Source organism: Astyanax mexicanus, chromosome 24 (assembly GCF_023375975.1).
Source record: "Astyanax mexicanus isolate ESR-SI-001 chromosome 24, AstMex3_surface, whole genome shotgun sequence".
Lineage (NCBI taxonomy): Eukaryota > Metazoa > Chordata > Actinopteri > Characiformes > Acestrorhamphidae > Astyanax > Astyanax mexicanus.
The window spans coordinates 15,199,855-15,226,138 of record NC_064431.1 but is presented as its reverse complement, the minus strand read 5'-3'; the positions used below and the strand labels follow the sequence as shown (position 1 = coordinate 15,226,138).

Genomic DNA, 26,284 nt, shown 5'->3' with positions numbered 1-26,284 from the left:
ATAAACATTGCTGATAATTATTTAGTTTTTAAGCATTTTTATGATTATGATAACAAACTATTTAAAACTGCCCTTACTTGAGCAATGTGACATTATATTATAAATATAAGAAAATGTTCCAAAATAACAAAAATATATGCAGCTCTGAAATAAAATAAGAGATCACCAAATGATAATGTTTTTGATTTTACCAAATTGAAAACCTATGGAATATAATCAAGAAGAAGATGGAGGAGGATGATCACAAGCCAACAAACCAAGCGGAACTGCTTGAATTTCTGCACCAAAAGTTATTCAAAAGCAATGTGTAAGACTGGTGGAGGAGAACATGCCAAGATGCATATAATCTGAGATTAAAACCAGGGTTATTGCACCGATTTCTTTTGGTATTTCTGAAAAGGTTATGAATATGAACTTGTTTTCTTTGCATTATTTGTGGTCTGAAATCTCTGCACCTTTGTTTTTTGTTATTTCAGCCATTTCTCATTTTCTGCCAATAAATGCTCTAAATGACAATATTTTTATTTGGAATTTGGGAGAAATGTTGTCTGTAGTTTATCGAATAAAACAACAATGTTCATTTTACTCAAACATATATGTATAAATAGCAAAATCAGAGAAACTGATTCAAAAAGTGGTCTCAAATTTTTTTCCAGAGCTGTATATAGTATATGTCTGGTCTCTTACAATGTTGAAACATCGCCACCTAGTGTGTATCACACAGAATAGCCATAGTATCTTCTGTTGTTGACGTAGCCTTGCCCAATACCACTAGGTGGACCCAGAGTATTATTATTATCCAGTCTGGGCCACTTTATCTAAACTTCTGCTGCATCTCCACAAAACAGCCAAACCAAACAGCAAACCAGACAGAGAACACTGGGGATTTCCAGATTTACAACTGGAGTTTATTCACATTAAATCAGTGCAGTTTTACCAGCAGTTGTTACTGTAGTTGACTGAGTTTATAGTTATTTATATCTGAATGCTACAGTTAACTACTAATGCTGCTGATGCTGCTGGATGTCTGCAGGTTATCTGGTTTATCTCTCAGAAGATCATCTGATCATCTCAACGAGCTTCATTATGAGCACCTGCTGCTGACTGGTAAGCCTGGGGGGGTTTGATATAACTTGCTTTATAACACTGCTGAACATACAGCCTGGGAAAAATGGGAGAAACTAGCTATTTTGGTGTTTATTGTTTTTTGGGGGGATATTTCTGTTTATTTGTGGATTTTTTTGAGGATTTGTGGTTGCATAGTTGTTTGACATACTTTTAAATGTTGTAAAATTAAATGTATAAAATATATTACACATAGTTTGACATTTTAAAACGTAGTTTGAATTTTTATTTTTTCGAATTGTCGCCGTAATGCAACTGCTGCACCATTTAAGGTGGAACGGACAATTCGAACAAGAAGCTAACTTAAGCTAATTTAATGTTTAAAAATATTCAGATATACCTTTTAATGAGTAAATAATCGACTTTAAGGGCATATAATCTAAATATAAATAAATATAAAGACAATAATAATAAAATCATTAAGTAGAATAAAATGACACGTTTAATTAAGCAAATTAGCCCTGGAAACATTTAACCTACAAATTATCTACAAAATACCCACACAAAACCTGAAGAAATTCCTATAAAATCACTCTTTCTCTTTTAAAGACAACGAAAGAGACTATACCTTTCATATATGTAAGACTTTTATATGACAGAACATTATTTAGATACTTTAGGTAATTATTTTAAACTTTTATTATGTAATGCTTAGTATTATTATTGGATCATTAATTAAAATTCAGTTCAGTTTTATTATGTATTGTTGTGATTTATTTAATTGTCAAAAATAAATTATTTTAACCTGTAAAATAAAAAAATATATATATATACAAAAATAAAGTAAATAATGTTATTATTTAAAATTAAAATATAAATGTATTCAGCTGAGTAGGTGAGTGCTTTTATGGAGCAATAAAAAACATCAAAAAATCTGAAAAATTATGGGTCTATTATAGGTTTTTTTTTTATCTAAATAAATGTAATTGCTTTTGTTCTTAAAAAAAAAAAATATATATATATATATATTTTTTTTTCTGCAAATTTTACAATTTTGCAAGTAAAACTTAAAATGTATAAACACATTTAATTTATTTAAATGTATTTAATTATACAAAGTGCATATTTAAAAACTTTTTAAAAACTATTTTTTTTTAAATCACAAAAAGTGATTATAACAGATAACAGATTGATGAAAATAAGTTTTTCTAGGATATGGGCATTTGTGAACTATCTGCATAAATATGAACTATGTGTATGTGCGGGTGTATGTAAATATGTGTGTGTGTGTGTTTTATATGCTAACCCGACTGTTGGACTGTAATTTGAATGTGGTTTGAATTCAGCTCGCCTGGTTTTAAATGATATGTTAGGAATAAACTCCGACGGAGCTGGACTGTGTGGGAGAAATGTTTCCCAGGATGGATGGAACATTCACTCTGGAATGTTCTATTTCAGTAAAGGTTCTATAGCAGCATTTTTTTATTTACGGTGACTTAATTACCCACGCTCTTTTCCCCTTTTCCCCTTTTTCAGTTCAGTTCAGACTGTAATGATTCACAGGGGCGTATCTGACTCCCACTGATATACTGTAGATCATTAAACAGCAGAACTTCACTAAACTTTTTGACTTCTCTATACATTCACTGTATGTATGGTTTAAGATAAGCTCATTCTGAGAGGGGCGGTGGGGCGGGGGGTGAGATAAAGGAAACGAGGCTCTAGTACTTTGCTGGGCACCTCTAGCCTGGACAAAGGATAATGTCCAGTTGAGCATGGACTCTGTATGGCATCCTCCAGCATTGATCCACAGACATTGCAGTTTCGTCTATAAATTCTGCTCTACTTTTGTAGGTTTCTGATGATGACTCCCTGCTGCTCACATAAATGCTTGATTTGTGAACTGTTGCAGTCTGGTGGAGATATTCCTGGAAACCCTTGCTGCGTGTGGGTGAGCATTTTCCTGCTGAAAAAAGCAGTTTAGAAGCCCAGCTGTAACAGGGACGACACATATGCCTACAGGATGTCCTGCACATCGAATGAACGAATCTTTTGAACAAATCTTTTTAGTGAACGGATTCTAATGATTCAGTTTGTCTAAAAGAGCTGCTGTTCCCATCACTATTAATTCGCTTCTGTAAAGAATTAACCAACTCCAAATAGCGGGTTTTTGTAGTCCTTGTAGAACTGTTAGAACTACATACAGGTCGGAAAGCAGGTCGCAGTTCTCGAAAGAGGCGCGAGCAGTGGTCGCGGCCGCCTAAGAAAACTTACAGAGTCTGGTTTGAGCTCAGAGAAGCAATTTCACTTCTTTAAAAAGTTCAATAATCAAGGAAATCCTACCTAGTGTGCCTTTAAGAGGTTGAACAAAACTAACATATGAAGAGTTTAGGAATTACAACCATTTATCTACAAAGCCTCATTTTAGTGGCTTCAAAGTAATTGAACTAATTAACCTAATTTACCATAAATAATATGTCAACTTTTCATACTTTGTTGAGAATCCTTTGTAGACAATGACTGCCTGATGTCAGGAACCCATGGATATCACCAAACACTGGGTTTCCTCCTTTATGATGCTTTACTGCAGCTGTCTTTTTTTGTCTTTAGCATTCATATCTGGTAATTCACTCATTCCACTGCAGAATATTCCACTTCTTTACCTTTAAAAAACTTTTGATTTATGGTGATTTTACACCTGAAAGTCCGGACGTGGTCCGAAACAAGGTTCATGTGTTTGCTACATTGTATATATTTGCTCCGCTTATTTTTGTTTTTACACTGCAGTTTAGGAAGCGCACCAAAGACCTTTGTGTGATAGTCCTACATCCTTTCATCATCACTTACGTATCGATGTGTTTTCCTTAACTTGACGCTGATTGGTTTTAGAAGGACATGCGTCTGACGTTGGCGTGTTGACAATTCAGCGGGTGGTTAATTCGACGGGAAGCCTTTCCAGGATAAGGATAAAATGAATGAACAGATTTATTCTGTCTTCATAGTAGTGCTGCTATTGTGGTTTTTATACCAGCAGCAGCAGCAACTTCAGGCTCTCAGTACTCTAGGTTAGTTCAAATTCGCCAAACGAACGTGCTTGTCCTGAAGCGACTGTATCCACAGCTCATTTTTCCTGCCTTTCCGGTTATTTTTCTTCTTCTGCCGTTGTTGAGGAACGCCTGCTCAACTTCCTGTAATTGGTCTGAAAGTTGGAACCATCCTGAAAAGCGCTTTCACACTGCAGGCGAACCGGACCATGGTTTAGAAAATCTGGACCGAGACCACCTCTCTTGGTCGGACCACCTCTCTTGGTCTCTTGGTTCACGTCCCCTTTCACACCTGCTACTTTGGTTCGGACCAAACTGAAAATTCTGAAAAAGTCCGGACCAAACGAGGCAGCTGTGAAAGCACCCTTACTTTCGCAGTATGTTTTGGGTTGTTGTCCATCTGTCCTGTGAACCTCTGTCCAATCAGTCTTGCTGTATTTTATTAAATCTGACCAGAATGTAATCCCTGTATACTTCAGAATTCATCCTTCTGCTTCTGTCTTCGGTCACATCTTTTAATAATCACCACTAGTGACCCAGTGCCACTAAAAAAGCCATGCACGCCCATGCAACCACCACCATGTTTTACAGAGGATGTGATGAGCTTTGTGTCAAGCTGTTCCAAGCCTTACTTTCTTCTTCCCCACTATTCTGGTACAAGTAGATTTTTGTTTCATCTGTCCAAAGAATGCTGTTCCAGAACTGGGCAGGTTTCTGTAGATGTGTTTTGGTAAAGTAAAATCTAATCTGGCCTTTTCTAAAAACCAATTGCACCTATTGGTGAACCCTCTGTATTTGCTCTTAGGGGTGGGCGATATGGCTCTAAAATAATATCACGATATTTCAGGGTATTTTTGCGATAACGATGTACTTGGCGATATAGAAAACTAAAGTAATTCATTCATTTCAGGAATATAGTATAATAGTATAACAGTATAATCATAATGTGGCAAAATAAATAATATAGCATAATATAATATAATGCAGCAAAACATATTGCAGAATATTTAGTGCATGCATATAAATTGTACAATTTAACTAAAACAATTGTACAATAAATACACCTAAAGCTAAGCTCACAGTAAATAATAGACTATTTTTAAGACAGAACAGCCCTATTATCACTATATGGATTTTTATTATCATGATATTTCTGTGTCACGATATATTGTATACGATATAATATTGCCCACCCCTATTTGCTCTCACAAAGTCTTCCTTTTAGAGTAGACTGAGATACTGATACACCTATCACCTATTTCCTGGAAAATGTTTTTTACATGAGTTTTTTTTTCTTCAGCGTGGAAAGAATTCTGTGATCGCTCATCACAGGACCTTGTGAATTCCTTTTTAAGTTTTTGATTTCACCACTGTACAGCTCTGCTATCTGTCTGATAAGTTTCTTCTTTTTCTCAGGCTAATGATGATCTGTTTCACTTTCATTAGGATCTTCTTTAACCGCATGTTGTGGGTTTACAGCAACAGCTTCTGAATAAAAAATTCCACACCTGGAATCAACTCCCGAACTTTTACCCACATAACTGATGATGGATTAATGGGGGAATATCCCATTAACCACCATAAAATAGCTTTTAAGTTAATTAGTTCTATTACTTTTGATCCCCTGAAATGAGGATGCTTTGTAGAAAAATGGTTGTAATTTCTAAATGCTTCATAGGATATTTTTGTTCAACCCTTTAAATTAAACCTGGAAGTCTACACATCAAGTGCATCTCATTTGCATATTTCAAATCCAGTGTGGTGGCATGCAGAGCAAACATTATGAAGATTGTGTCATTATCACTAAGCTGTGGGGGTCCATAATGTGACTACTAGGAGTGACAGACTACTGTCATATGTAATTGATGGTTCCCAAGATCATCCCACCAGAAGTTGGGGCTATACGTCGCTCCACAGCAAAGGCAGGAATTAACGCTTATAATTAAACCTGACCATCATCAGATCCCAAACAGCTTCACATCTCATCCCAAACCTCAAAATACCAGAATGCAGCTTTCATTAGAAGGGATGTCTACAAACATTTGGATATGCCGTGTATTTGCAGCAAACTTATTTGCATATAACAGCAGGAAAGCATGAGCTAGTGTTTTACCTCCAGGAATAATACATGAGGAAGGACACACACATACACATACACACGCACACACACACACACACACACACACACACCTACACAACACACCTGGCAGGTGAAATGTAATGCCGGAGGTTGGTGGCGGAAGGTATCGTGTAATCAAGTTCTACCACTTGTGGGCCGCATCTCAATACACTACACTGTCCTGCTGTTCCCTTGATTGTATCTAAACTATATAGGATATACTCAGCTTCCCTTTGATACTACATAATCTAAGGCATCATGCACACAGCAAGTAAAAGTGTCTCAAATTTAGATTTTCTTATCAAATCTAATGTTTAAAAAGATAATAATAATAATATGATCTATAGCTGACATTGGTCTGAGCAGTCCATACTCCTGATCTGTGCAGGCACTACAGAGCAGCGCTTCATGTTAAGTTTCGTTTTCATCTTTTCCAGCATCACATGAGCCATCAATGAGTGACGTATAGTGATTGTTAAATTATAAGTTCAGAAACAAAATGTCATTTTTTTTTTTTTTATAAAAAAACTTATTTATTACGATGGCCCAGAAAGACACATCACAACATTTACAAAGCAAACAAAAAAGATGACAACGCAACTACAGGTGAGCAGAGGACAGAAGTTTGTTCACAGGTGTAATTGTGTAATTTATTAAGTCTAAATAAAAGAAAGATTTTGTGAAACTAATAGTATCATACTTTGATATATCAGTATTTTCAGTCCACCGTACAAATGATTTGATTTGTTCTATAATATTGCCAAATTTGATATTTGTATTATTTAAAAAAATGTGTCCTTTAGAGAGGTTATTGAAGGTAGTAAAGGTAGGGAGGATAAGGAGGGAGCATTGTTTAGACAGAATGGGACGCCCCCTCCCCCTCGGCTCCGCCTTTTACAAACTTTATACCCGATCAGAGCAGGCAGTGTCAGGTGTCTCAGAGGTCTTTCTGTGAAGCAGGTGACGCACCGAAAGTGTGGAGCACTAAAAAGCCGGACAGAAACCGGGCCATGAGCAAAATATAACACCTCCAGGATCCAAAACCAGAGGAGCAGCTGAGTAACCAGGTGAGTCTGGTTCTGCTGGAGTTGTGTGAAGTTCTGTAGGTTCTGTATTTTCTAAAAGGTTCTGTATTTTCTGAATGACAGGAGGAACCTGTTCCATCTGTTCTGTCTGGTTTTGTTTTTGGTAATGTCTCTCTCAGTGCAAGCTGGTTTTACTGTTATAGGTTTAGGACTTGATTCACTGCCGATTTCAGAACTGGGTTCAGGACCTGTTTTAGGACTGTGTTCAGGAACAAGTTCAGCACTTGGGTTTAAACCTGGTTCAGGCTGATTTTTCTGTAATGAGACTGGGTTCAGGACCAGGATCAGGACTAGGTTTATTTAACTGTAACAAGTTCAAGAGTATTTTCAGTACTCTTTCAGGATAATTTTACTGTAATGAGTTCAGGACCAGGTTTTAGACAGAGTTTAGGACCAGGTTTTGGACAGGGTTCAGGACCAAGTTCTAGTTGCATGCTGATGTCACAGTAATTTGTTTAGGACTGGGTTCAAAATTGAGTTTAGAACTGAGTTTAGGGCCTGGTTTTGGACCCAGCTTAAATGTGAATTCAAGAGCGAGTTCAGGAGTGAGTTCAGGAGTGAGTTCAGGAGTGAGTTCAGGAGTGAGTTCAGGAGTGAGTTCAGGAGTGAATTCAGGAGCGAGTTCAGGAGTGTGTTCAGGACCAAATTCAGGACCGAGTTCAGGAGTAAGTTCTGGACTGTGTTCAGGAGGGAGTTCAGAACTGGGTTCAGGACTGAGTTTAGGACAGAGTTTAGGGCCTGTTTTAGGACCAAGCTTAGAATCGAATTTAGGACAGAGTTCCGGACTCAATTCAGGACTGTGTTCAGGAGTGAGTTTAGGACTGTTTTCAGGACTGATTTCAGCACTTTGTTCAGGGGTGAGTTTAGGGCCGTGTTCAGGAGTGAGTTTAGGACCGCGTTCAGGAGTGAGTTTAGGACCATGATCGGAAGTGAGTTCAGGACCGTGTTCAGGAGTGAGTTTAGGGCCGTGTTCAGGAGTGAGTTCAGGACCGTGTTCAGGAGTGAGTTTAGGACCATGATCGGAAGTGAGTTCAGGACCGTGTTCAGGAGTGAGTTCAGGACCGCGTTCAGGAGTGAGTTTAGGACCGTGATCGGAAGTGAGTTCAGGACTTTGTTCAGGAGTGAGTTCAGGACTTTGTTCAGGAGTGAGTTCAGGGCAGAGTTTTGGCTGATTCACTGTATTGAGTACAGGACCAAATTCGGTACCGAGTTCAGGACTGAAATCAGGACCAGGTTCAGGCTGAGTTCACTGTTGTGGGTTCAGGACATATTTTTGGCTTATTTGACACTAACGAATGTGATACTGAATTCAGGACTAGGTTTACCACTGGGTTTAGAGTCAGGCCTCAGGCTCAGTATTACTCAGCTCCTGGGAGACCGGCTGAGCTGGACGGGAAGTTTGGACACTGTTGAGCATCTAAACCCCGCCCCCCCCCCCCCCCCCCCCCAGCTCAGCTGAGGATCCGGTTTGACCACCGGCTCGTCTCTCGGAGACAGGGCTCTTTGTGCTGTGGGGGGAGGAGCCACGGGTCGTCACGTTTGAACAGATATTGTTGTTAAAGCTGAGCTCAGACTCAGAGCTGATCATAAATAAACCCTGTGTGTTTAGACTTTTATAGTTCAGTCACGTCCGAACTGCACTCTCTCACTTTCTGCTACGCTTCTACTGCAGGATCAGGATTGATAGTGGAGGATAGTGTTAATTTAATCAGACTAAAACACATTCTCACAAACGTTCCTGGTAAATTAGACCTGTAGGACACTTTGTAGTTCTATAATTATAGGCTGTAGTTCCGTATCTGTTTCTCTGCACACTTTATTATTATCCTTCTTCAGTAACACCACACTTAGAAGAGTTACAGTCAGTATATGTGTGTTAAAGGAGAACTCTGGTGTGAAATTGACTTCTAGTGAAAAATTTCAAAATACAAAATAGGTTTTAGCCAATTCTCTAAAAAGGCTTCCAATGCTAGAGATAGGGCCATATTGCTGCCCATTAAGAGAAATCACTATTTTTTTTACATCATTAACAAGCTTAAAATAACTCCACACTTCATTTGTAGAATTCTGAGGCTCCTGACCTTTAAAACAAGGCACTGAGAACTGTTTATACACACAATACCGCCATAATATTCAGTATCAGGATCTCTATAATATTCATGCAATTCCACTAAATACATTTTGGAATCTGTTCCCCTGTTCAACCCATTTGTTTGTTCTTATCAGTCAACCTACTGTGAATTTAAGCCTCCTTTGAGCTTGTTAATGGTGTAAAAAAAAAGCAGCGCTATGCCCCTATTGCTATCACTGTATGCCTGTTGGGAGCATCAGCTAAAAGCTCTGTATCTCGGATTGCTGCCGGTTAACAGAGGTGGGCTGTTCAACAAAAGTTTGTACTTGTTATAATGTTTCACTATACCACAAGTCCATTTCACAGCGGAGTTCTCCTTTAAAGAGATACGAGCAAGCTTTGTTTAGCACTTTGTTACAAAGTGCATTGTTTCATATTGGTTGTTAAATTCTGTGAAACGGACACATATAAATCCATAATTACTGGCACTTGCTTTGGAATGTGTTTGGGTGGTGTGTCATTCTCTTTGAGCAGACACAGCACTGCTGCTGGAGTTTTTAAACACTGTGTTCACTCACTGTCCACTACCACATTAGATACTCCTACCTATTGTAGCTGCTCCACCTTGTAGATAAAGTAAAGTAAGAGACAGAAGCTCTGAATCTGTTACTGCACTGTTTCTGTTGGTCATAATCTAGTCCAGGGGTCGACAATTAAGTTTGTCTGCGGGCCAGATATTTTCCAAGCCATTACCAAGCCATTGTGGGGGTCCAACAAAAAAAATACCTGTTTTGGAAAATTAAGTGTACAGACTAGTAGCTCTCCAGCCCAGAGGGTTGTTAAACCCAATTGCAGAGTAAAGAGTAAAGTAAACCCTTGTAACCTTGTGAATTGGGACATGGCCTTATAAGGAGATAGGGAGCCCAAGAACGTGTGGAAAAACAAGAATGGGCGGAAACTAAAGTCACACCGAGCGCGACAAAGATCAACAGAGCTTATCATTATCGTTCATTATAGTTCAAACAGTCTCACAGGCCAGATGTTTCATGCTTCAGGCCTCCTATTGCCGACCCCTGCTCTAGTCCTTCATCAGTGAGCACAAGACACTGGCAACACGATGCTGCCCACAGGATGCTTTTGGTATACTGTGGTGTTTAAAAACTCCAGCAGCACTGCTGGGGAATTGGCACTAGGCACAGTGCTACTGTTGCTCTTCTGTTCCGTTTACACAACTGCGGAATTTTCTTGTACGCTGGAATGTTATCACTGTTTCCATCTACTCCAAACATGACCTTCATAACATAGTGGCAGATAAGCAGTGCATAGGAAACCCAGTCAAATCAGCTTCCGCCTCAGCTTCTCTGGAATCTGGAGTACAACTATGCTACCAAATGATGCCACCTGTTTTACTGCTACTTCATCAGCATAATTCATTGCCAACAGCAACAGTAAATCATAGAACTGTAAAGCGAAAGTGTAAGCTTGGAGTGTAAATGTGTATAGACCTAACACAACTGTTAAATTAGAAAACTTCCACATATCATTTGTTAATATACAATCTTTCCTACATTACAGGCCTGCAACACATTTCAAAAAAGGAAAAGGCTGGTAACTGTGATGAGCTTATCTTGTGCAACAGAGGTAACTCTGGGGTAGAGCTGGGCGGTATTCCGGTTCATTCAGTTTACCGCTGGGGGAACTAGAACCGGTAAGCATTTTTCATATACCGCCATACCACTAGAGGAGCTGCATAGCACAGTCAAAGAAAAACACGAAGTCCTGTGGAGCCAAACGCTGGTCTAGCTCTGTCCTGCCTGGAGAAAATTGAGAACAGCTCCTGCTTCGGTTTCTACTGTAAGAGTGTTTTTATACCTGTAAAATAGAGCAGTAACTACAGCCCTTTTAAATATATTAATACTGTAGCTTGAAGGATGATTTAATTTTTATGTGTTAAATGGAGAAAGAAGGTAATTGTAGCTGATTTAAATACTGTAATGCTTATACACTGTAAGCCCGGAAAGTTGAAATTACTTAAAAAAGTTGAGGAAACCGGTTGCCTTAAAAAAGTTAAGTTCATTACCCATTAAACTTAAAGCAGCACTAGGTAGGATTTCCTTGATTTTTGATCTTTTTATAGAAGTGAAATTACAGCTTGAAACTCACTGCAGCGCTGCATTGAGGTGTAATAAGAGGAATAGCGGTGCTCTCGTGTCTGTGCCGGAGCTCCTCTGAGCTCAAACCAGACTCTGTAAGTTTTCCGAGGCTTCCGCGTCCAACGCTTGCGAGAACTGCGACCTGCTTTCCAACCTTTAGTTTTAACAGTTCTACAAGAACTACTGGTTCATTCTTTACAAACTAACATACAGACTCTCTGGAAGAAGCTGGAAAGAGACCGAATATGTCTGTGAAAGCCAGAAAACGAGAAAGAGAAACTAATCCGCCTGAAACATTTATTACACTCTACAACAGTAGGGGGAGCCCATGAGCACAAATTCTTAATCCTACCTAGTGGGGCTTTAAGTTAGCATAACTTAGAACATCAATCTATTACAATTAAAGGGGAAGTTGATTTAACTTTTTTATTTTTGTTATATTGTAAGACCGGATAAGTTGAGTTTACTTTTTAACTTTTTTAAGGCTTCTGGTTTGCTCAATTTTTTTAAGTAATGGGGAATGAAAGCTTGAGTTAGCATAAATTAAAACATCAAGTTCTTACAACTGAAGGGAAACTTGATTTATTTCTAAAGTAGCCAAAGAGGATTCACTATACATTGATGATGTGTGTCAGAAACTGTTGGACACACCCAGTATGCAAATAGATTGTGACTGAAGCCAATGGAAAAGGAGCTGCCAATGGCAACAGACTAAACTCAGTTAGAGTTTGAGTTGGTTTAACTCAAAGATTTCAGTTTGAATGTATATATAATGTGCCCACAAATGTTCAACTAACTCAAAATAGTTGAATGTTGTTTATAAATATCCAATTTTATGTAACACAGTCCTAAATTAATTCAGTTTAAACAACTTCTGGGTTTACAGTGTAATGGCTTCAGGAATAACATATAGTACATTTATATTAAACTTGTGCCTTACTTGTGCAATAGAGCTTTTGAGAAATATCTCTTTGAATACTTAAACATTAGCTGTTTTTCTGATAATGAAGTCTGATTTCTTTATATATTGTTTAATTTTGTGGGACAAACCAAACCTTATACTAAGCAAAGCCTTAATTTAAAGCCTTGGTGTTTTATATTATATGTACTGCTAACAGTACAGTAACTCACAAATTTATATTAAAGTCCAGTGATGCAAAAAATATTTAAAAATGTAATAAAAAACAGTGTATAACCTGAAATGACTCTGGGGCGAGCCTCTCCTTATGAGAGCCAGTTTCATTATAACATTTTTGATGGTGTTTGGACTGCCCTTGAGGATACTTTCAAAGTTCTTGAACTTTTTAGATTGACTAATCTTTATTTCTTAAAGTATTTTTATTCTTTACTTGTTTGAGTAGCCCTGGTCAGTCCCATACTTCTGCATCCGTACATTTATAATGTGTGCAGCATCTGATTTTACATTGTTTTATTGAAAATAATAATAATAAAATAACGTGACATACCCTGGACTTTGCTGATAACAGTCTGGATGCGTCCATTTATTCCAAAAAAGATATGGAGTGCTGATTGGTCTGACCCCAATAGACCTTTCCACTGTGAGATGGTCCATCCCAGATGTCTCCAAACTCAAAGATGTTGGCACTGCTTCTGGACATGGTTAACATAAGCCTCAGAACTCTGGTAAAACAGTATATTAGCCATTAGTTGGGTGCTGGAGCTTTTAGAGCTGCAGAAGTTTTGCTTCCATTCACCCCCACTGTACACTCCTCTTCCTGGTTTATGCAGAACAATTTGTCAGAACAAATAATGTATCTAGGCATCTTTAACTCTATTTAAAGTTAAAGACGCCTAATTGACTTTAGAACAGGTTTAACCACTGCACTGTATGAGGAGATCTGATTCTGAAGAAATGCTGATTAATTTCTTGTTATGAAGTTCTTGCATCATCCCCCTGATATCTAAAATATTACAGCATATGTATCTTTATCATTCTGTGTTTGTGTGCCGTTCCTTTTTTTTTTCCGTTGCTGTGGTTATGCCGGCCGTTCCTAAGGTGGAACAGATCTCAGGTACAAAGGTCTCGTTTACAGCACCTGACCGAGCTCCAGCAGGTGTTACAGTCTGTTAACTCAGCCTTTATGATAAACTGGAGACGTGATTTTATGCTTTGTAAAGTTTTTTGGCGCTTTTGACCACCACGAAGTCTGAACTACAGGAAGAATTAGCCCGGAAATAGGCTTGTAGTAGGTTTGGTCTAAATAGGCCCCTGTTTTAAGAGCTAAAACTGTCAAAAGTCTGATATTTTTACACAGATGTTTATAGAATTTTGCTTTAAAATGAGATATTAAGGATTAATATGCTGGAAAAGCTTGTAAAAAAAACATGTCTAAAAAGTTTGGCACCAGTCCATTTCATATTTCACATGTAATGTAGTAGTGTGAATGGCAAAAAAAAAAAAAAAAAAAAAAACTGGTTTAACATCTAATATTTCAAATTGGGCCACTTTAATATTTGGCATGGAAATTTGATTCACAGCAACAGGACTCAGTCTGAACAGCCTAATCAGAAATTATGCAACTTTTACGTCAAGAAGAAGTGAAAATGGATGACCACTGTGAGGGAGCGTTTCAGTTATATAGCCATTTATTTGAAATTATGTCTCTGTCCAATTAGATTTGAAGGCTCATATCACAACCGCTCTGTGTTTGTAATTTTTTGGCCAATTGTGGCTCTAGGAGGGCACTACTGCAGCAATAAATAAAAATAAAAGTTTAAGGAAGACGATAATACAAACCAAAAAAGTGGGACTAGCCAAATAGCATAAAGGATTCTAACATATCATCCCAGCTGTTAAACTTGGTGGTGGCAGTATCAAGGTTTAGAGCTGTTTTGCTGCCATTATTTAGGGCTACAACAATCTGTCGACTACAGATTTCATTGTCGACTAACCGTTAATTTGTAACAGTAATGCATTACACATTATGTGCTGGGGACAGAAGAAACATGGTCTGTGTCTCAAAAAGTGCCCAAACACAACGGATTACATATTTATTCACTAAATATCAGTACTCTCCACGCTTAAACAACATGTGGACTATTAAATGCCTTTTAAATCTCATGTTGACAATAGTCAAGCCATAGCTCGTAGCTGCTTAGCTAGATAGCTAGTTAATATCCTACTGGGAGAGCCTGGTCTTTAAGAGCGCACACTTGCATGCTTAGCTGGACTGTATTTGTCTGTATTTAACAGTCGTGTTAACATTAATTTTGTCTGATTAGATATTACAGATTAACTTGGACTCAAAAGTACGTTCAGCACACTTTACAAAAAGAGAAAATTGAAGAAGGAAACTGTGTCCACGTTATTTGCCTGGACAGATAGTTCAGTAAACTCTGTAAGGAGGACTGTAGTTAGAACAACTATAAGGTATTTTTCTACAGTCACTAAGTTAGTTAGTAACTAACTAGCTAGCAAGCTAGCTAACATGCAAGTTTTCAATACAGCAAACAAAGGTGATTACCTAGCTTAGCAACCTTCCAAATTGTGCATACAACTCTTAATCCAGTTGATGTAGCCTAAAAACAAATCTGAGGAAACTAGCACTTATTTTCTGCCCATTTTTTGACTGCTTTCACCATTAATTTAGGGAGGTGTAAGATGTTAGTTGTCCACACAGGCACTGCTATTTAAACTGGTGTATATTTAGACGTCTCCCTCGCTTGGAAATAGCATACCCCCGAACCTCGCTTTGTTTCAACATGTGCATGGAGGGAATAAGGTGCATTAAGCAAAAAAAAAATCATAATTAAGCATTTTTTTATTCAATGTTCCATTTTTCTTTTTTACGTAATGATTTCACAAATTACCCAAAATTACCTGTGTTCTTTCAAATGATGTAGCTCCATCCAATACTTTTGGATGGAAGGAGTTTGGGAGTAGGGGATGATAATCATTTAACCTTCTGACTAACGTTACTAATGCTGCTCTTTTCACTAAATCAAATATTCATAACAGTCCAAACGTACAGTATAGTAATATGCAAATCCCAACCCAGCTGTTAAACTTGGTGGTGGCAGTATCATGATTTATGGCTGCTTTACTGCCTTTGCTGCCGATTGAATCAGCAAATTCTTCCTGAACATATGGAATTATGTTCTTTACTTTAAAAATGTGCATGCAGCAAAAAAAAAAAAAAAAAAAACAGTTTGCTTCACAAACTGAAATATCAATATTTTGTGATCATATAAAGTTGCATTTAGCATCGAAAAAATATTAGTAAGACCTTTTCCTCTACAATGTTCCATTTTTATTTCTTACTTGATGATTCAAGACAGGCAAAATAATATGAACCAGGTGAACTCAGGAAAGAATTTAATTCCCTCTCAGTTCTTCAAGTCAGTCCGTTTACAGGGCAGATCTGAAAGCATTTGCTGAAATCAGGTGAGTTTTGGATCTACTTTGTTTAAATTTGTTTCTCTTGGATTACCTCAGGTCTCCCAGAGTCCTCTGCAGCTCTTTTTAAATCCTTCAGGCTCCAGAAGAGCTGAAAAGTTATCCTCAGACAAACGCTGGAACTGGATACTCTTCATTTTTCATTACTGACTCACGTCCTGCCTGATTATGAGCGGTGGAATGTGTTCTACTGTTTACGGCTCTTTCAGACTGTCTGTGCAGACTGTTTGCAGAAATATAGCTTTAATCATAATAGAAACACCATAAATAATATTTATCGGATGATACATTGTTCCAGAAACTATGGCAATGATATTATTGTCATAGATTTAAAAGACTGTTTTGTATCATTGATCTAATGCTAATTAATTAATACCTGGCATGATGACAATTGTTTGCGACTGATATGTGGTCCCAGAAATGATTGCGATACACGATTTGGTTGGCAATTTAAGACCATTAAATGACACCCAATATAATCATAGCATAATATAATAACAAAGAAATTACACTCTTTTAAAGAAAATTAACTTTTTCTGTTGCTGTTCACGAATCTTTATTTTTTTATTGGCTGGAAGCCATAATCATCAACAATAAAATAAAAAAAATGCTTAAAATAGATCCCTCTGTGTCTAATAGATCTATATAATATATGAGTTTCACATTTTGAAATGAATTACTGAAATAAAGTATATTTTATATAAAGCCCCCAGCATTGAGCTGTGGAGCAGTGGAACTGTGTTCTCTGTAGGGCTGCAGCTATCGATTATTTTTAGTAATCGAGTAATCTACTGAAAAATCGATTTGATTAATCGACTAATCGGATAAAACACACAAAAAAAACAGATTTAATAAAATAAGAAATTTTACTTAATAATAAATCACGAATTGGTTTAATTTTTTCCAAATAAATTTCCAAATAAATAAAAAACAAAATAGACATAAATACAAAGTAATAATTTAATAATTAATAATTTAACAAATTAAGTTAAATTATTTCAATTTAGGATTTCTTGTAAATATTAAATATAGGGCATTTATCAATAATAAGGTAAAAACATTGGCTTTATGTTATCTTAGCTTTTACAACAGCAGGGACAGCAGATTTGCCAGTGTTGGATAAACGTGCTGCAAGTCAGTGGATTCTCCTTCTTGGATGTTTTCGGAAAAACCTAAATGACATAATACAGTATGTTCATGGCCGTGTGTTCGGCCAAAGAAACTTTAACATAAATTTATTTATAAACTCCACAGTGCTGTGTTTACTCATTATATAAAGCCTGTATTAAGCCTAGAACTTATTTGTCTCCGTTGCAATAAACTAACTACACTAATACACTAACTAGACAGTATTAATAATAGTCAGCACTCCACAGCGCTGTCATTATGTTATTAGGGTACATTAATGTTTATCTCATTGATTTGATAATTTAGTTAAATTTACCTGCTCACCGCTCTAAAAACCTCTGTCTCCTCTACTTCCTGCTTCCTGTGCGAGGGAGACAAAATGCTAAGGGCTGTTTCACATTAAAAGTCTGTGCTAAATTCCGTTGCTCTGCGTTTTAAAATGAATTAATCAATGCCTCAAGGCACAGAAAATTAATCGATTAAAAAAATTAATAGATTCATTTTCTGTGCCTCGAGGAATCGATTAATTAATTTTAAAAAGCAGAGCAACGAAATTTAGCGCAGACTTTTACTCAAATTGAACTCAAATTACTCGAGTAATCGTTCCACCCCTAGTTTTCTGGAATGATGGGGCAAATGTCATATCTTTGTGTTTCTGTTTATCGATTGAGAAAATCTATTTTGAGCTTACAAATATATCTGCACAGAGTTACAGAGTAGGCCTACTATAATCCATTTCGATTAAAGTTTAGTAGATTTTTGGTTTTATCGTCCATGTCTGTACTGATGTTTTAAAAGTCGTATGGTTATGAAACATTGCCTTGAAGGCATGGGAAAGTCATTAAAAAATAATGAAAATGTATTGGTTAAAAAATGTATGAACCCTGCATTCAGTACTTTTTGATCAACCTCCTGACTAACCTTACTAATGCAGCTCTTGTAACTGAATGGCATTAAAATCTCATAGCAATGGTTCTGTTCCAAAATGTACTAGATTTGGTCTTCTCTGGATAGTAGATATAGTTATTCCAACAAAAGCAGAATACCTTTTTCTTGATAGCCTTGATTTCAGTAGAAACAGTAAGTGTTCCAATACATTTGTCCATATAGTGTAGCCATAATGTGCTAAATAAACTCTTAAATATGTTAAGAAGCAAAAACCTGGAATACCACACCAACATCATAACAATATCCCTGCAACCACTAGAGTTACTTCTATAGCATTGACCTGGAATAACATGCCCTACAGTTTATAATCTCTTTTTGTGGCTGAATGCCATCAAAATCAATGAATCCTAGAATCCAGAATCTAGTAGTAGTAGTATCTAGTCTTTTTCTGGACAGTAGAAACAGTTATCACCCAACAAAAGCAATGTAAACTCTTTTTATACCCTTTATTTTAAAAGAAACAATGAATGAAAAGGTATCCCAATATTTTTGTCCATATGCAGTGTGTTTATGCCAGTTGTATAAATGTCTTATGTGGTTAACGCCATTTGTTAGAGAGTAAACTCACAGGGAATGTCTTATAATACAGTAAATAAAACAGAAGCAAATGATGAGCAAATCTCTGCAGGCAAACTGAAGAGCCGGCTTTACATAAACGTGAGAGATTTGGTTAGATTTGGTTTAAATCAGGAGTATGAGTGAGCGCTGTACTAACATCTCATCCAGAAGTGAAGCCTTCAGGGAAAACCTAGCAGGAGAAATGTTGCTTTAAACCTAAAACTTAAAACTTTAAACTAGTTTAAGTCTTATTCCCGTAAGCCCGTATTATACACATGTATTTTTATATATTATATTTTTGGTACATACGTATCCATTAGGAGTGTCCAGCAAAGCTCTTTTGAAGGAATTTCAAGTAAATTAAGATAAGATAAAGATAAATGATAAGATAAATGACTTGTTCATGCTGAGAAGTTGCGCCAGCAGCTCATTTAAGAGAATAGCAATGTTATTTTATTCTTTATTCTGTTTATTATTAATGTTAAAACAAGATTTGTGTCCATATGTGTGAGCAATGAGCAGGGGTGTACACAAGCTGAACGTGTACAGCGCTTCTGCATGGTTAAGAAATGAATGGGCAGATGACTGTTGACTGTTGTCAGGGTTTTAATCAGTCAGTGGTGCACCTGTATTTTCCAACACCAAGATAGAAACACCGGAACACACCTCACTTGCAAACCAACACTCGTATCAGTGTAGATTTATTCCTGACGCTATTATAATTTATAACTGATGCAATTTTAACAGCGCTGGCGCAAGTCGTGAAAATAGATTTTTGACAGGGTGTAAGATAGCAAAGAGCATCATGACATGCCTTTCACTCGGTGTAAGATAGGGCACATTTATCTACAAAACAGTTAAAACAGTTCTGTTTACACTAGTTAAAAATAAAGGTTTCTGGATCTGGACTACCCACCTGTGATATGGTGGGTCCCCACACCAATCACCAACTATGCTGAAAGACAATTTTTAATATTTAATTAGGCAGGTTACCCCTGCTACTTACCGGCTTCCTTATGGAGTGGCAGCGCGCGGGTCACCCAGCTTTTATACCCTTAATGGGGTGGGAAGAAACCTTTGGTGCCGGGGGGGGGGGGGTTCCAGATTACCTGTGGGGGAAAAAGCAGAATTGTTAATTAAATGTGTATGTATATGTGTGTATTATACTTACCTGTCCTATAAGTCCTAGTATGTCGTATGAGTGAAGATAACCGGTTATGTGTATATTTGTTATATGTGTAATTGTTGGTAGTTGTTTCACCCATGTACTCTTTTGGTTTAGCCCGGGGGGTATTTAAGGGGTATAGGGTGAGCATTACGGGAGGAGAGGTAGATTGAGTTCTCTGAGACGGACATGTTTGCTGGAGCTAAAAAGCTTAAGAACTCTATTAAGGACTGGGCTAGCGTTTTTACCCTTAAGTCTTAACTAGTGGTAGCATTATCCACTTATCTCTGCCTACTCCTAAAAATAAGTGTATATAGTGTGTTGTATTCTTTTTTGTTTTTTTTTGTCAATAAACTGTTATAGCTGAACAGTTTACAACTGCTCCAAGCGCCTCCTTTGCCTTTACGACGCTATTCGACAGCGGTACCTCCTGACCACACCACCCACACTACCACAAATGGTGGCAGTGGTTTAAACTGCAAATGGTTACAGCCATCTGTACCTGTTGAAAGCACGAAAACACTTCATCGCGGAAGTCGTCGGCGAGGAGCAGCGCGGATCACGGGACACCTGGGCTCCGTGAAGCGGCATTAATTCCTGGTGCACACTAGAGAGGGACCTCAGGCAGAAGGCGACGCGCTCAAAGCAGAGGAAGTAGTTTTGGGAGCTTCAGAATAAAAGTCCTGATGCTAGACGCACGAGCGGCACGTCAGTAGAGCCAAAGCCCGTACAGACTCTTATTATGGAAACCAGAAGGGATCCATCCGGGAGAAGAGTCGACTCTCGCGAATCGAACAGCGGGAAAGAAGCGACTCCCGAGAGCGATCATAGCGGTACAGCGGCAAGCGTGCAAACAAATCCGGCAGCGCCTAACTTGGATCAGCTCGCAACTATGTTCCAGGTTTTCATGCTTCAACAACAAGAACGGGACGAGTTATGGAGAAAAGAAGCGGGTAAACAAGAACAGAGATGGCGTTCATTACAGCACCAGTTCACGCTTCTACAGCAGATGACTCGCGCCGAGAGCCATTCAGCCGACGAAGGAGGAGCAGCAGCAGCATTACCTGGCAACTCTACACAGATACTCCGACACAGCGGAGCTGCGGCAAGCGGGAGAGAAGGAGTACAAGCTTCGAACCAAGACAGCGTGAGTCCACACACAGCATTCAGGCCAGCACCAAGGCTGCCTGATTTGAAAGAAAGTGACGATATTGAGCATTATCTGGCCATGTTCGAGAGAATCGCACAGACCGCAGGCTGGCCACCTGAGGAATGGACATTACATCTAGTTCCCGCTCTTGAAGGCAAGGCCAGAGAAGCATATATCTCCATGGACACTGTGGACATCAGCAGCTACGCCAAGGTAAAAGAAGCAATACTCCAAAAGTTTGAAATAAATAAGGACACATACAGGCAGCAATTCAGACATGCCCACATGAAACCCAAAGAGACTCCAAGAGAGCTACACTGCAGGCTGAAAGGACTGTATGAGAAGTGGATCAGACCGAAGGAGAAATCCAAAGATGAAATCGGCGATGCCATCGTTCTGGAACAGTTCCTGAGTGTGTTGAACCCGGAGTTGAGACGCTGGATTATAGAACGCAGTCCTGAGTCAACAGCCAGAGCCGTGGAGTTGGCGGAGGCATTCATTACAGCGCGACGGTCTGATGAAGACTTCAACTTCAACAAGGGCAGAAGCAACCAGCCAGCAGAGAAGCCAGGTAAGTCTGATGGTGATTTTGGTAAATGTCTTAATGCCTATACCAAAAATAGCAACGTAGAAGGTCGCTGGCAGAAAGCTAAAGCTAAAATGGGCTATGGTAGCGGATACAGCTATAGCAATAGCAGAGTGCAGCAGCCTAATACTACGGTTAAATGCTATAATTGTGGCCAACAGGGCCATAAGAGCAGGGAGTGTCCAGCGGTAGATCGCAGTGCTAGTAAACTGTGTTATGTACCTAAGCCGGACAGGAAAGGTGAAGTTGCACCAAACATGGACACAGTTATTACCGTCATAATCGGTAAACGAACCCATAAAGCTTTAATAGACACAGGAGCCAGTCAAACCCTGATCACCAAACAAAGCTTACCAGGACCCCAAATATTTCACGACAGCAAGTTAAGAGTTAAATGCGTACATGGGGACGAGAGAACTTACCCTACTACTGACGTGAAAATTGAGATAAAGGGACAGGCCTATATGCTCAAGGTGGGGGTGGTAGATAGACTGCCTTACGACGTGATACTGGGTAGAGATGTTCCGATTTTATTAGATCTGCTTAGTGAAAATAGTGTCACGGCTAGTGTATATGCGGTCACTAGACAGCAGACTAAGTTGAGTGAAAGTGCTGAGAACAAGCAAAGGGCAGAACAGCTGCCATTCTCTATAGCATGTCGTGTACGTAAGAGCAAAAGAGAAAAGCGGCAGGCCAAGGTCAGAGGTACTAGGGTGGAGGAGCAACTGTCTGTACCGAGCTTGGAGGATCCAAAATTCCCAGCTGATATTGGTAGCTTACAGAAGACAGATGAAACCCTTAAAATACTCTTTAATAGGGCCAGCAAAAGTAAACACCAGCAAAATGGTGATGTTCAGTTTGTGCTAGAGGATGAGAAACTGTATAGGGTCAAAAGTAATCAGCAACTCTTAGTCATCCCAAAAGCACTAAGATCAGAGATTTTAGACCTGGCACACACCAGTGAATGGGCAGGTCATTTAGGCCAAAATAAAACAGTAGACCGGATCTTGAGTAGGTTTTACTGGCCAGGCGTGTATAAGGATGTAGTAGAATACTGCAAAAAATGCAAAGCGTGCCAATTAACCGCCCCCTCCAACAAGTCGGATAGAGTGCCATTAGTCAGCTTGCCAATAATTGAGGTTCCATTCTCAAGAATAGCAATGGACATTGTAGGACCATTACCAAAGAGCCAACAAGGTAATAGGTACATTCTGGTGATATGCGACTACGCCACCAAGTATCCAGAGGCTTTTCCTCTGAGAAAAGTTAAAGCCCGTCAAGTAGTGAACGCATTGATCCAATTAATCTCTAGGGTGGGGATACCAAAAGAGATAATTACTGACCAAGGCACTAATTTCACGTCCAAACTAGTGAGCGAGGTGATGGCACTGCTAGGCATCAGAGGCATTAGGACTAGTCCTTATCACCCTCAGACTGATGGCCTTACTGAGAGATTCAACAAAACTCTCAAACACATGTTGAGAAAATTTGTCTCAGATACAGGATCTGACTGGGACAAGTGGCTTCCGTACCTGCTCTTCGCGTACCGGGAGGTACCACAGTCATCTAGTGGATTCTCACCATTTGAGCTGCTCTTCGGACGAGAGGTGCGAGGACCCCTAGATGTGCTGAAAGAAGCTTGGGAGGGTGAGAAGCCAGAGCTGCAGCTGAACATCCTGTCGTACGTCAGGAGGATGAGGGACAAGATGGAGAAGCTGAGCATGCTGGTGAAAGGTAACATGGAGCAAGCACAAGCCAATCAGAAGAAGTGGTATGATGCAGCTTCAAGAAAGAGAGAGCTGAAGGTGGGGGAACAGGCACTCATCCTGCTGCCAACATCTGATACCAGCCTCCTAGCAAAGTGGCAAGGTCCGTATGAGGTGACGAAGCGGCTGGGGCAGACAAACTACGAGCTCTACCTGCCTGATCGGAAGAAGACCACCCAGACCTTCCACATCAACATGCTGAGGCGCTGGCAAGATGGGGCGACCTCTGAGCAGTTATGGCTGAGGGCTGTAGAGGACGAGGAGGAGTGTGAAGAACAGTACTTCCCTGGAGCTCAAGAAGGTACAGCGTCAGTATCACTCTCTCACCTTTCACACCAGCAACAACAAACACTGCAACAAGTCATCCCAGAGGGACTGTTCAAGGAAGAGCCGGGGCGCACAGACCTGACTGAGCACTCCATCAAGCTGAATAAGACAGAACCAATCAGACAGACCAGCTGCAGAGTTCCAGCAAGACTCATCCCGAACCTGAAAAAAGAAGTCCAAGACATGCTGGACATGGGGGTGATCGAACCTTCGACCAGCGAATGGTGCAGTCCAGTGGTCCTGGTTCCAAAAAAGAATGGAGAGCTGAGATTTTGTGTGGACTTTTCCAAGCTGAACAGTGTCTCTGCATTTGATCCATATCCCATGCCACGAGCTGACGAACTGGTGGAACGGCTAGGAAGGGCCAAGTACCTGACGACATTGGATATGTGCAAGGGATACTGGCAAGTGCCATTGGATCACCAGTCAAGGAAGCTGACAGCATTTCGAGCACCCAGTGGACTATATCAGTTCACGGTAATGCCGTTCGGTCTGCACGGGGCTGCAGCAACCTTCCAACGACTCATGGACAGAGTACTGAGGCACATGGAGGACTTCACCGCGGCCTACATTGACGACGTTGTCATCTACAGTGAGTCGTGGGCTGAGCACGTGGAGCATGTGGCTCGGGTGCTCACAAAGCTGAAAGAGGCAGGGCTTACCATCAACCCAGAGAAATGCAGCATGGCACAGCCTGAGGTCTCTTACCTGGGATATGTCCTGGGAAACGGAGTACTACGCCCTCAAGTTGACAAGGTGGAGGCAGTTCGGAACACCCCGATCCCCACAACGAAGAGGCGGGTCCGATCCTTCCTGGGTCTTGTGGGGTGGTACCGGAGGTTCATCCCGGACTTCTCCAGTGTTGCAGCACCTCTCACAGAACTCACAAAGAAAGATCATCCGCAAAAGGTGAAGTGGACACCGGAGTGTGACCAGGCTTTTGAGACACTGAAGTCACGATTGTGTTCAGCACCTGTGCTATGGAGTCCAGACTGGGAGCGGCCGTTTTTGGTGCAGACGGATGCATCAGGAGTTGGCCTGGGGGCAGTGCTTCTGCAAGGTGATGGTGATGAGCAGCACCCGATCCTGTACATCAGCAGGAAGTTATTCCCCAGGGAAAAGAACTACTCCACGATTGAGAAAGAGGCGCTCGCAATTAAGTGGGCCTTGGACTCTCTCAGATATTATCTGGTGGGGCAGGCTTTCACTTTAGAGACTGACCATCGTGCATTGCAATGGATGCGGCGCATGAAAGACAGTAACGCCCGAATCACCAGGTGGTATTTGTCACTGCAGCCGTTCAAATGTGTGGTCAAATATCGCAAAGGGACACAAAATGTCACAGCGGACTACCTTTCTAGAGATTCAGAAGGGCTCTGAACATAAGGGGGGGGGTGTGTGATATGGTGGGTCCCCACACCAATCACCAACTATGCTGAAAGACAATTTTTAATATTTAATTAGGCAGGTTACCCCTGCTACTTACCGGCTTCCTTATGGAGTGGCAGCGCGCGGGTCACCCAGCTTTTATACCCTTAATGGGGTGGGAAGAAACCTTTGGTGCCGGGGGGGGGTTCCAGATTACCTGTGGGGGAAAAAGCAGAATTGTTAATTAAATGTGTATGTATATGTGTGTATTATACTTACCTGTCCTATAAGTCCTAGTATGTCGTATGAGTGAAGATAACCGGTTATGTGTATATTTGTTATATGTGTAATTGTTGGTAGTTGTTTCACCCATGTACTCTTTTGGTTTAGCCCGGGGGGTATTTAAGGGGTATAGGGTGAGCATTACGGGAGGAGAGGTAGATTGAGTTCTCTGAGACGGACATGTTTGCTGGAGCTAAAAAGCTTAAGAACTCTATTAAGGACTGGGCTAGCGTTTTTACCCTTAAGTCTTAACTAGTGGTAGCATTATCCACTTATCTCTGCCTACTCCTAAAAATAAGTGTATATAGTGTGTTGTATTCTTTTTTGTTTTTTTTTGTCAATAAACTGTTATAGCTGAACAGTTTACAACTGCTCCAAGCGCCTCCTTTGCCTTTACGACGCTATTCGACAGCGGTACCTCCTGACCACACCACCCACACTACCACACCACCTCTGTGTAAGTAACTAGGTTTAAATAGGATCTCCAGGGTATTTGGCGTTTTACAGAGACTCTAAGACTAGATCAGTGGCTGAACTGCACTTAGCAGGGCATTACACATGTTGTAAAGTAACATATGACATTTGCAAAGTTGGTCATTAGTTTAACATGTCTTTATGTCCGTCTCCTGGTGTTGTATTGCTGTTAGCCAATCAGAGGCGATATGTTTGCATGTATGAATATTCATGAGCAAGAGCCGAAATCCTATTGTTCCTCCCCCCACACCCTTCCAACGGACCAAGGCAGTATTATACCAGATCAACAGAACACTTTTTTTCTCCAAAAAACAGCTCACATGGCATTCATTTTTACTAGAGACCACAACGAGACATTTTAAAATAAATGAAAAAACTATTGAATGAGACCTTTAAATAAACATAGGATTTGCTAAGAATCAGATTTGGACCACTTTTACCTGCTTTGTGAATGCAGCTGATTAGACTATGCCACAAATCCACAAATGTTTGCACATATTTTGTCCATACTCTGAATATTTTTTGATCCAAAAATGGTTCTTCAATGGCAACCAGTCTGTGTTCTAAACCAGTGCAGA

General features: G+C 39.7%; 1 protein-coding gene across 3 annotated transcripts in view; it reads left to right on the top strand.

The window, feature by feature from the left end:
- The first annotated feature begins 1,009 nt into the window (after positions 1-1,009).
- lima1b (LIM domain and actin binding 1b) overlaps positions 1,010-26,284 on the top strand; it is a 63,419-nt gene continuing 38,144 nt past the window's right edge. Inside the window, exon 1 of one of the 3 annotated variants that reach the window (XM_049471551.1) lies at positions 1,010-1,107. The gene's annotated coding sequence lies outside the window, so the exon portion shown is untranslated. Of the gene's footprint in view, positions 1,108-7,164; positions 7,296-26,284 lie in introns of those variants that run through there. The other 2 variants (XM_049471552.1, XM_049471550.1) reach the window with 2 other exon arrangements.